The sequence below is a fragment of the Anoplophora glabripennis genome, unplaced genomic scaffold, assembly GCF_000390285.2.
Source record: "Anoplophora glabripennis isolate ALB-LARVAE unplaced genomic scaffold, Agla_2.0 scaffold108, whole genome shotgun sequence".
Taxonomy (NCBI): Eukaryota; Metazoa; Arthropoda; class Insecta; order Coleoptera; family Cerambycidae; genus Anoplophora; species Anoplophora glabripennis.
Window position 1 is genome coordinate 585535 of NW_019416209.1, and position 13293 is coordinate 598827.

Genomic DNA, 13293 nt, shown 5'->3' on the forward strand with positions numbered 1-13293 from the left:
TTTTACCGTACATTATTTAAAAAATACGCATTCTAAACCGGTCTAACTTCATGAACGTATGAAAAACACTAGAACAAAACTAATTGTAAAGGGTCTACAATTAATTTTAATTCTGATGGAAATGGTACAGCGTTTACTGCTCATTTTTTCCTTAAAAAATATGAGCAACCCATCTGTTTTTGACGATAACTCCTTCAATTTTGCTCTAATTAACTTTTGTAAGTGCTAATTTTGAAGGTCTTTTTGAGTAATACAAAAAACTCCCGGAGCGTTATACACGTAAAATTAATCCTTTTTCCGTTATTTGACGTTGAATACCTACATCGATTCGAGTATTCCCCCCAAAACTTCCCCCTTCCACTAACCATATTTCGCTTTGTATAGGACAACACTTATTAAACAACGATTTTCTTTATTTATTTATAAGCTACATTTTTGTTCAATACACTTTTTTAATAAAATGCGTAGTTTTTGAGTTATTCGCGAAAAATACTTTGAAGAAGGGTTGTCAACCCCCAACAGGGTGGAAGCGTCAATCGGCGCTATGTCACTAATGTGCATTGACCTTTTCTCTAACTATCTGCCAAATTTCAAGTCGATCGGTTCAGTTTCAAAGAATTCGGAGGTGAAAAGCTTCAATGACTGTACTATAAGGTCTAAAACATTACGTTTTAGATTGAAAAAAAGTACATGCAGGTTTAAACAAATTTAAAGCCGTCCCTGGCGCAGCAGCCAGCTCTACCTTTGCTATTGAAGCTGCCGCGCGCCGCAGTGCGCAAGCGCTGATGGTGGTTTTGACGGTTTAAATTTTGTGTTCGAAAATGCTGAAATTTATTCAAATCTCGTTAAAAACTAACACAAAAATTCAACTCACGCATGCAGCGTGTCCGAAGCATTCTGTCCACGCACGTGCACAAGATGCACAAGGTCGGCTTACATGTACGCTTAATTTTCTTAATTAATTTACAAAATAACTATATTACAACGAATTTTCGCAACTTTCGATTTTCCCCCCGTACAAATTTCAACGGAGCTTTCCTTCGCGAATACAGGAGCTAATTAAACTTAAAAAATAAGTTATTTACACACTCCGCCGGCGGAATTATAAAGGCGGCCTTTCCGCTTTCTCCCACCTGTAGCAGCCCCTTCCTGTTCGCGAGGTGGAACCTGGTTGAAAAAGGGCAATTCAATTTTTTTTTATAATGCCAAGAGCAGGCCGCCAGTTCCCATTTGCATGCCTAATTAATGCGCCTAGACAGGCGGCAACGCAGAAAGTAAACATATTAAAACGTAACACTGGAACACTACGCGTCTGTAATAAAAAAAAAGTTCATATAGAACTTAATTAAGGCGGTGTAATCACTGGAACTTCTATCTACGTGTTCATCTCCGTATGTTCTCATAAAAGTAACAAATGTATTTAACAAGATTGTGCGTGTTGTGAGAAATTTTATATTTTCGGTATAATAAAGTTATCTAAAGTAATAAAGTTATAAATCTAGGTTCCGGAGAATGTACGTTAAAACTTGTACATAACGTACATATTATTGTACAACATACACACGTTCAAGGTATGCTTTATAAGACTGTAAAACATCATTTAAACGATGTACTTCGTTTATATGAATAATATTTTAAGGTAAAATTTGCATAGAATGTATAAACTTTTAACACTCAATATAACGTACAAATTGGATGTACAGGGACAGATGGGTATCCTTAAATCATAATATTTATGTTAAACACATTTTAAGACACGTACAGTAAAACTTGAATTTAACGTACATATTTTTAAACATTAAACATATCTATAACAGTAAAAACCACTTTATAACGATGTGTCACATAAAATATTTATACACACTAACAACTTTCTATGCAGTAAAATTGGCATATAACGTACAAACATTTGACGCTCACTATAACCTACAGAAGCTTCTTTTTATCAGGACGAGGAAAACATTTTTGAAATCGCGTAAAATTTCTTTTAAAACATGATATTTATGATGCACTTTTCTGGAGCAATCTATAGCAATATTTGCATATAACGTACAAACTTATATACTTACTATATCATACAGATGTTAAATGATGACACTTTTTGGGAATTTAACGTACATACTTTCAAGCATTTAACGTTCGTTTGTAAGCAGTTAAAACGTCTTTAAAACGATATATTACAAACAACATTTATAGTTCTAAAAAAATTTACGAAATATATTTGCAGTAAAATAGGCATATAACGTATATTTTTAACAATTACTATAACGTACAGATGCTTAATTTTTGGGAATGGGGAAGATTATTGAAGTTACATAAATTTCCCTTCGAAACATGATTGATATTCATCACTTTTTAAGAGACGTATACTAAAACCTGAGTTTAACGCGCATTCTTTTAACCATATAACGTATTCACCTTTAACGTACGTTGCTTGTAAGACGATAAAGCTTCCTTTTAAACGATGTATGACATGACACTTAGTTAAAAACTTTTCAAGATACCTACAGATGTATGTATGTATACATATGCAGTAAAATTTGCATATAACGTACAAAGTATTAGCACTCGCTATATCGTAAATACACTTTTTTATAAATGAGGAAACATATTCTAAATCGCAAAAATGTCCTTTGAAACGTGTTTGAAACGTGATATGTATTACTCCCATTTTAAGAGACCTACAATAAAACAGATACTTTTTACGTACTTGTCCTCAATTGTAACATTTAACGTACAGCACTTGGTAATAATGTTCAGAAACAAGGTATGCATATTTTCGACACATTTTTAATTACTTAACAAATAATCTCGATCTTGATAATCTCCGACAATCTCATATTACTAAAAATTTTATCGGAATTCTATTGTTACATAAAGCAAATCGCGCATTTCAATAGAAAGGCAGTCCCCCTCAAGTGACATTTCGCCAACTAGGACAACAGGTGTCATAACTTGCGCGTATCAAGCACATAGCGAGATTAAAGTTTAAATCGACATTTTTGCCCGTAAAGGAATGCCCGAATCGAATTATCCGAATGCATAGCCGCCTCTAACACGCCGTAACTTGGAACTCCGAGCTAAGCCAACGTAATCTCCGAAATATCATCAATATGCTGTCACATTTACATAATAATGTTGGATATTAAAACGCTTTTTATTAAACAAAATCGAGAGATTACGCATTCGACACACTTTCCCGAACATAATCCGTACAAAGAAGGGTTACACTGCACGGTATTAATCAAATCACAGAAGGCGTCGCGCGTACACTGAAAAAATAATTCGTTTCGATCGATGTTAAGAACACCGAACGTACTTTTTTGAACAAAAATCCACATATAACGTTCACAGATATAACGTACACTTTGATATAACGTACATATTATTAAAATTGCTTAGTTTATTAAAATTTCGACTAAATTCAGCATGTGCTTGTAAAACAATCGACAAAGTAACAACAGATAGAGATTTACGGCCAGGTGTAATAATTGTAAGACAATCATCAGTGAAAGCACAAAATAGCCGATGCATATCTTATTAAACAGGTAAATCCAGACAACTAGCAGCAAATTGCAATTTGTAGTAACGTCGGGAGAGAAAGTTAAAAAAACTGACAGTACCGATTAAAAAAATTATGCAGATGAAAATCAACTCCGTCCGGCGGACCGATAACTTTCTAATTAAGAAAAATATCGACGTTGGAATTACGCAATTAAAACTTTTTAATTAATCGACAGCTCAATAAGGAAACGTCGGACAGAAAGAAAAAGCGGATTAAAACAAACACCCGTGTATGTAGGCTAGAAAAGTTAATGAATTGAAAGATATTATCAATTAATTTTACTCTTGCTGCTTTCAAAGGAGTTGACAAGCGGTCGCCGGTTCAAATGACTTGAAATTGTTAAACGCTTTTAATGTATACAAACAATTTGCATTGTCAATTACTTCGATCTTTGATAAAATTGATGTAGCAATATAAACACAGCAGATTGCGTACGTAATGTTGTTTAACGTATAATACTGATATGGAAATGATTGGGTTGTAACTAAATCACTTAAAAGAAAACAAACGAAAAAGAGACAGTTCAATAATGTTGTACGTTACATCCAAAATGTGTTGTAAAAGACAAATAAAAGGTACGTTAAAACAAAGGACGTTAAATGTAAGTAAGATATAAAGAAAATATTCACTAAAATTGAAATCAGATAATGTTCTTTTCACGAAATATATTTGTAGTAAAATTTACATATAACGTACAAACTTTTACACTTTTTTTCAAAATTGAAAAACATTTTTAAAAAGCAAAAAATTCCATTAAATAATAAACCCTTTTTAAGAGGAGTTTAGTAAAACTTGAGTTTAATGTACATACTTTTAAGCATTTAACGTATACTCTTTCAAGGAACGTTCGTTTACAAGACACTAAAAACGTCTTTAAAACGCTGAATGGCATTTATACTAAAAACTTTTCACGAAATCTTGACATAAAAATTGACATATAACGTACAAACTTTTAACACTTTTTTTTCAAAACTGTGAAAGCATTTTTCAAATCGCAAAAAATGATACTTTCAAGAGACGAGTAAAATTTGAGTTTAACGTACATACTTTTAACCTTTTAACGTATACACTTTCAACGTATTACTCGTCTATAAACAAGATGGTAAAATCGAAAATATGTATCACATACAATATTTATGCTAAAAATATTTCAGCATATAACGTACAAAGTTTTAATATTTACTATAACGTACAAACCTCTAACACACTATAACGTACATATGCTTCTTTTTTCAGTACTCACTAAGAAAACGTTTCTGAAATCGCATAACATTTACTTTAAAACATAATATTTCTAATGAACGTACACACATTTATCATACGCTCGTTTGTACTCGTATGATAAAATTTTTATAAAAAATTGAAGTCAGATAATGTTTCTCCACTTCTACATACATACTAAATTGCAACAAAAATAATACTTATGTTCTTTTTCACCTGGAAATCAATTAATTAAGCTGACATATAACGTACATTAGTTTAACGTACACCCGAGTATAACGTACATATAACGCATATTTATCCGAGAAAATGAAAAGGATTTTAAATCATACCCTTATAATAATGTGAATATCGCCCTCAGTCGCATGTTTTAATAAAATAACTCAATTTGAACATTCATACTACGAGCAGTATAAAAGGACGTCCAGCGAGGCGCATTGTACGTTGCTTAACAGTTACCTTTGTAAGAGAATGCCCATTATTATCGTGGACTCATTTCGTATGTAAATTGATTTATGCATGAGCGTCTAATAATAATAAAAAAAAAAGTTAAAACGGCCTATTACATTTCATAAACGCCGTTCTGCTATACTTTATTCTAATCAGGCTTTGTATTGGCTGTATCGAGACCACTAACTGTCGAGTTGGCATAAACAATTATAATTATGACCGGGATATTTTAATTTTTACGACTTTGTGTTTGTATACTTTTATCCCCTTTCTCCGACAAGCGATAACGAATTTATTATGATTAATTCTAGTGTTTTTTTTTACTGGCAACGTGCCGAAAATATTGATCTATGGTTTAATGTTTTATTTATAATGAACTAGCTGTTCTTTCTATAGGACTACGAAGGACTTTGAACATACATTCTTTGATATATTACAAGAATATTAACCAATCATTTGCACCCTCTTGGTCCACCCTCATTGAAATGGCTACAAATCTTTATAACCTTGTGACACAATGCAATAAACGTGACAATTTCAATCTCAGTTACAGATTCTAATCTGACATATGCACTTTAAGAAGCAGACCAAATAAGGGTACCGACATCAATTATATGTATCATATACAAGGCGGTAGTTGTGAGAATTAACTTTAAACTGATAGATAGCTTAAATTTGTAAATTAGGAAAAATTCAATCAAAGATCAATAAAAATATACGAAAATTTTTCCTCTTTTTTTGATCAATTTCTTGAACAAACGGCCAGGACATATTTGACCATTGTCCGAATTTTAAATGAACTATTTACTATCTACAAAATCTTTTGGAACCACCTTGCAGTTTTAGAGAAGATTCTACAACAGTGACGTCAATTTGCTGGCATTTCCAGTCAGTGCAAAATTGCAACTATTAAAAGTAATGCGAACGATGATTATGTGAGATTTAGGTCGATTCTGACATACAAATAACTTCTTACTAATCTTGATCGCCTCGAGGTGCCTCTGGTGATTTCAAATGTTAGCTATTAAACAGATATACGGGGTTTGTTCAGAAAATAAATGAACGTTTCGAAATACGCGCTAAAGGAGATATTTTATTGATATGTGGTTGGCAGCATTGTAATCACATGGTACGATTTTCTATAAAGTTTAAAGTTACAACAACTGCAATTAAAAAAGGTGAATTTTGCAATAATAATGGGGGAAAAATTGTAAAAAATCATATGTAGATTTAGAGCAATTTTTAAAATAAGTAAATTTATAAATATTGATGAAAGTTTGTGAACAAATAGTAAAACAAATGTCAATTCTACCCTAAAAATTTTGCAACGATCGATAGCGAGGTTTTCGATTGACAGAATTGTTAATTAAGAAAATTTCAAAAAGTTTATTGCGTACCGTGGGTTTTTAAATTAGGGTTTAGAAAGGGCACACAATATTTGTTGTCATAATAAACAATGATCGATACTGAAAATATCTATTTTTGCACATTTATAACCATTTAGAATTTTTTTAAATTTTTCAACATTTGACTCTATAGTCCAGGCGGTATCTGTTTTAAAAAGGTTATACCTGGGTAAAACGCATATGATCGGAGATTTTTGCTTTAAGATGGCCATATTCCTGGCCGAGAAATAGTGAAATTTCTGGCGTTTTTAGGTACTGAAATCTTTAAAAGTAAAACAAATAGAACAAAAGTAAGCACAAAAATAAAATCCTTGATGTTTTGTTTATTCATTGTTACCATTTAGATTTACCCAAATAAAATAATAACTAAAAAAAAGCGTTTGTAAAACATGCGTTTGCTGTTATTCTAACCCCACATTTTAAGAATTATTTTCACGTACTTATAAATAAAAGTAAACAATTTTATATGTAAGACTATGCAAGTAAATGTTATAAGAATATTTACGTGTGGAATTATATATAAAAAAGTTAGTATTTTCGTAGATTTCAGTACCTAAAACCTTGATGGTTTGATCGTTTTTTGCACCTGTTTATTCGTTTTACTGCGGCGTCTTTGAAAATAACCAGATGGCATGACATAACATTCCTATTATTTGATAAGCTTCAGATTTTTCAGTTATTAAATGTTTGAAATTATTTGTCTTTGCGGAAAACACTATTTAAAGAATATGGGGCCCTTAACGGCTTCTAAATAACATCAGAAAAGATAATTTTTCTATGCAAATAAAAAAAACGTGGGCTTAATTGTTATTGCAAAAAAGTATAGAAAAATAGAAAAAAATTCATTTTTTTTTCTTGGATTTCTCGTCGACAACATAGCAACTATTCATTTTAGACAAAAATGGAAGAAGAAAAAAAGGTTTGTAATTAAATTTTGAACAAGATAGAGTTAGTTGCAATTCGAAAAAATAATTATTGTTATTGCAAAAATCGGAAAAATCATTTAAAAAATTGCAAGAAATGCTAATTTATTTGTCAATTTTTTTCAGACACTTGAATAATACCTAGGATCTTCATACTTTTCCCAATTAAACTTATTAGTGCATAGAATCATAATAACTGTTTATTTTTTTTTAATTAAAAAGCTTTGAATACTTGAAAATTTCACCACAAAAAGAAGAGCTCTCAAACTTTAAAATGCTTTTTGAAAACTCAAATCGGACGATTAGTTGAGCCGTAGTGATTGTGTAAACATTTTCGCAATTTTCACGCTTATAAACAATTGCAATAATGTTTTTTTCATTTTTTTTTTTATTTTAAGATATGGTTTGAAAGTACTCGGAAAGACGAGTATTTTTGAGAAAAGCAAAACTATAAGGGTATAAAGGTTGTTTTTTAAACTAATAGGTTTATCATTCCGAGTACTTTCCAGATATAAATTTTCAAAATTTGCAATCATGGGCGTCCCATTTAAAATGTCACTCAAAGATATTCAAGACCGCGTGAAATCAAGCTACTCCCATCTGAATTCTCGAGTTCAAAACTGCGACGCTCGGAAAAATTTCACTTATCTCAGCTTCTGATGGACCAATTTCGATGATTTTTTTTAAATCGATGTCTCGCAACTTAAAAAATTCAATTATCATATTTTCAACTACCTTTTATTATTAATTATTGGACTTTTGACATGCCTATAAACAGTTACTTTAAAAAATGATTAATTTATTATGTTTATTTATTTACTATGTTAATATTCACTGCATGTTGCACCAGGTAATACTAGTAAGTTTGTTTAAATATTATAAAATTGTTTAAACAATAATTATTTAAATAAACAACTGAAAATTGCTATTAATTTATAGTTGTACGATAAATTTCTAAAAATCTTTCAAAAATTATTACTCACATAAATTGTAAATAATTATAATTTGATTTTTATTTATATAAAAAAAGTATAAGAATCTTTTGGATACTTGAATAAACAGTACACACTTTTCATGATTTTTCAAATTTTAAACTATTTATTTCAATTTTTATTTACATTTAATCTAATCTAATTCTTTAACTCCGAAAATAATGGCCGGATCATCAGGTTTTTTTTAAATACTCGTCTTTCCGAGTACTTTCAAACCATATTTTAAAATAAAAAAAAATTTGTAAAAAACATTATATTATTGCAATTGTTTATAAGCGTGAAAATTGCGAAAATGTTTAAACAATCACCACGGCTCACCTAATAGTCCGATTTGAATTTTTCAAAAAGCATTTTAAAGCTTGAGAGCTCTTCTTTTTGTGATGAAATTTTCAAGTATTCAGAGGCTTTAGATTTTTAGAAATTTGATTTTGAAAATTTTTTAATTAAAAAAAAATTTAAACAATTAGGTATTACGTAAAAACTATCGAACCGAATTGGATGAAATTTGGTGTGATGATTGTATGCACTAAGAAGATTAATTGGGAAAAGTATGAAGATCCTAGGTATTGTTCAAGTGTCTGAAAAAAATTGACAACTAAACTAGCATTTTTTTGCAATTTTTTAAATGATTTTTCCGATTTTTGCAATAACAATAATTATTTTTTCGAAATGCAACTAACTCTATCTTGTTCAAAATTTTATTACAAAACTTTTTTTCCTTTTCCATTTTTGTCTAAAATGAATAGTTTCTAAGTTGTCGACGAGAAATCCAAGAAAAAAATGAATTTTTTTGCTATTTTTTTATACTTTTTTGCAATAACAATTAAACCCACGTTTTCTTTTATTTGCATTGAAAAAATTATCATTTCTGATGTTATTTAGAAGCCGTTAAAGCAAAAATCTCCGATCATATACGTTTTACCCAACCCGAAACAGATACCGCCTGGACAAATCTTGCACACATAAAAACTACGTCGTAACCCCTTGCTTTTTAGCCAAATACGACAGCATTCTACTGTATAGATTCTAAGATATAGAAGCGAAAAGTTAGGCAAACTCGGATTCTTATTCTACATAGTATTTGGGATTTTTCTATACAACAAAATAGATGACTCGAAACACAAATGCCAAAGCCTACTTCAGTCTCGATTCAATGACAAAGTGATGCTCGCGGTTTTTTCGACTTTAATGGAATTGTGCATTTTGAAAACTAAAAACACAAACAAACAGACTATCTGATACTTTCAACACTTTTCTGTGTGTAACTACGCTTAAATCATGTGTTCAGACGTCTACATCCAAAATCACTTCTGCATTAATCCACAGAGTGTTCAGCGCCTAATTGTACGCCTCTCGTTGACAACTTTAGAAGTTTTGGCTGCGGTCCACTTTAAAAACACTAAATCGGCCTGTTTGCGCAATATTAAAAACTTTAAATTTAAATCAGATCGAACAGATCGCGTTATACGTTGAATGACATGTCCGGACCGTCGTTAAACATTTCTCGCCATCGCGGCACGAAAAGCACCTGAATTTTTTTTCTCTTCTCCAAATGTACGATATTCATTATTATTCTCTAATTTTAGAAATACACAGTTCAAACAAACTCGTTTTGTTCCCGGACCAACATAAACATAATTTATAGGACACATAGGAGCAGCTAAGTTATTTGTTTTAAAGTGAACATAATTCTTCAAAGACGATTTATTTTAACCGTAGTCTCAGCGTGAGGGCCATCGGGCAACCACTAAAAAGAAACGCTTTTAAAGAAGCTATTTATAATTGATAGGGAGAAACCTCATCCAATATATGTATCAATCAACAGCTAGACAAATAAGATATAAGAATGTTAAGTAACATTAGATTTATCGACAGATTCTTAATTACCGATGAATGCGTATGTTGTTCTCGAAGAGAAAGTGTACGTTTATTAAAAAAAAAGGATTGCAAAACTCTAGATAGGCGACAGATTGTACCACACACACACTTGTTGAAAGTAGTTCTGTTTGAAATAATTAGAACCAAATCCGTTTAATTAGAAATAAAAGGCGCACTTATACGCCGTGTTAATTAGTTTTCTGGTGTTAATTGAACAAAGCTAATTATGGAAAATCGGCGCGTAGGCCATACGAAAATAGTAACTTGTTGTGACGACTTTGATTGAACACTTTATAATTAGAATGACTTTATTAAAGAAAGGTCAGATTGAATGCAGCATTTCCATTAGAAGTCTACAGACTTTTTGTGTCACATAGTAGCTGAAGCAAAACTAAACTTTACGCTATTTGGTCATATTAAATGCGTACGATACGTATACGTAGCTATTTTGCGAACATAGTTTCCTTTTCTCTTGAATAAAGTTTTACTTCTGACTTAATTATTTCTTAATAAATTTATTTCTACTATTACTAATTTACTTAAAACTTGTGTTTTTGTCGCATATACAGCAAATAAGGCTACCATAGCGCTCTATTTTAACGTAAATAACGAACATAGTTACCATAGTGCTTTGTGTGGTCGAATATAGCAAGCACAGCATACTGTTGGTCGTAATAACGGCTGTATAGCGAACATAGCGAATATAGCTAATATAGCGCTCCATGTAGTCGTAATATTGTCTGTTTTAATGAATGCAACGAACATAGCTACTGTACTGGCTATTTTGATAGTTTATAGCGAACCTAGGAAACACAGCTCTCGTAACGTTCTTTGTAGTCGCAGTATTGGTTGTTTTAACGTATAAGAGAGCATAGCTAACATAGCGCCCCGTGTAGTCGCAATATCGACCGTTTTTAACGGACATAGTAAAGAAAGCGAACATAAAGTAAGCACAAAGTTATGTGTGGTCGCAATCAGCTGTATAGTGAACCTAGCAAACATAGCGAACATAGCTACTACAGCGCTCTCTGTGGTAGCAAAACTGAATGTTTTAACGTATCTAGCGGACATAGCTATCCTAGTGCTTCGAATAATCGTAATATTCGCTTTGATATAACGAACCTAGCGAATATAGCTATTATAGCGCCTTGTGTGGTCACAAAATTGGCTGTTTGAGCGTAAATAACGAATATAACTATTGGTGCTTCGTGTGGTCGGACATAGCGAACACAATATTCTGTTTGATCGTAATATTGGCTGTACAGCTAAACTAACGAACATAGCGAATATAGCGCTCTCTGTGGTCGCAATAATATCTATTTTAATGTATGCAGCGAACATAGCTACCATTTCGTATATAGAGAACCTAACATAGCTTCCGCAACAGTACATGTAGTCGCAATGTTGACTGTTTTAATGGGCACAGTAAACGTAGCGAACATAAAACAAGCACAAATGCGAACATAGCTACTTTCAATACAGTGAAAATTACATGGCTACTATAGTGCTTCGTATGATCGTAATGACTGTTTTGATATTACGAATATATAACATAGCGCTTCGAGTAGTTCCCATTTTAATGTATATAACGAATATAGCTATTTTCAATGTACATAGCTACCATAATGCTTCGTATGATCGTAATTACTGTTTTGATATAATGAATAGCTACTATAGCGCTCCGAGTAGTTCGCATTTTAACGTATATAGCGAACATAGCTATTTTCAATGTATACAGTGAAAATAACATAGCTATCATAGTGCTTCGTATGATCGTAATGACTGTTTTGATATAACGAATAGCTAGTATAGCACTCCAAGTAGTTCCCATTTTAACGTATATAGCGAACATAGCTATTTTCAATGTATACAGTGAAAATAACATAGCTACCATAATGCTTCGTATGATCGTAATGACTGTTTTGATATAACGAATATATAACATAGCGCTCCGAGTAGTTCCCATTTTAATGTATATAGCGAACATAGCTATTTTCAATGTATACAGTGAAAATAATATAGCTACCATAGTGCTTCGTATGATCGTAATGACTGTTTTGATATAACGAATATATAATATAGCGCCCCGAGTAGTTCCCATTTTAATGTATATAGCGAACATAGCTATTTTCGATGTATACAGTGAAAATAGCATAGCTACCATAGTGATTCGTATGATCGTAATGACTGTTTTGATATAACGAATATATAACATAGTGCTCCGAGTAGTTTCCATTTTAATGTATATAGCGAACATAGCTATTTTCAATGAATACAGTGAAAATAACATAGCTACCATAGTGCGTCGTATGTCGTAATGACTGTTTTGATATAACGAATGGCTAGTATAGCGCTCCGAGTAGTTCCCATTTTAACGTATACAGCGAACATAGCTATTTTCAAAGTATACAGTGAAAATAACATAGCTACCATAGTGCTTCGTATGCTCGCAATGACTGTTTTGATATAACGAATAGCTAGTATAGCGCTCCGAGTAGTTCCCATTTTAACGTATATAGAAAACATAGCTATTTTCAATGTATACAGTGAAAATAACGAACATAGTTAGCATAGCGTTCCTTGTGGTCTTATACCATAGCGCTGTGTGTGGTCCCGGCGATGTTTTAAGGTGATTCTTATTTTCGTCGCAGTTCAATCAAAGTCGAAATCGGTAAACAAGGCGATCTAATTTCCAAAAACCATTTAAATTTCGATTAAATCCACTTCCGGCGTGTCGAAAACGATAAACACGCTGAGATATCGGCGTCGAATGCGATGCGTCGCGTTGGGACAGATTATTATTGCCGAGCTGTGTTTTCGCGTGTCAAACTAGGAAAACAACGACACATTTCATTTCA

At 31.9% G+C, this 13293-nt stretch overlaps 1 protein-coding gene across 3 annotated transcripts in view; it reads right to left on the reverse strand.

Moving 5' to 3' along the window:
- The window catches only part of LOC108906588 (ephrin type-B receptor 1-B), a 319577-nt gene that overhangs the window by 189709 nt on the left and 116575 nt on the right, over positions 1 to 13293 (reverse strand). The gene's annotated exons all lie outside the window — the stretch shown is intronic.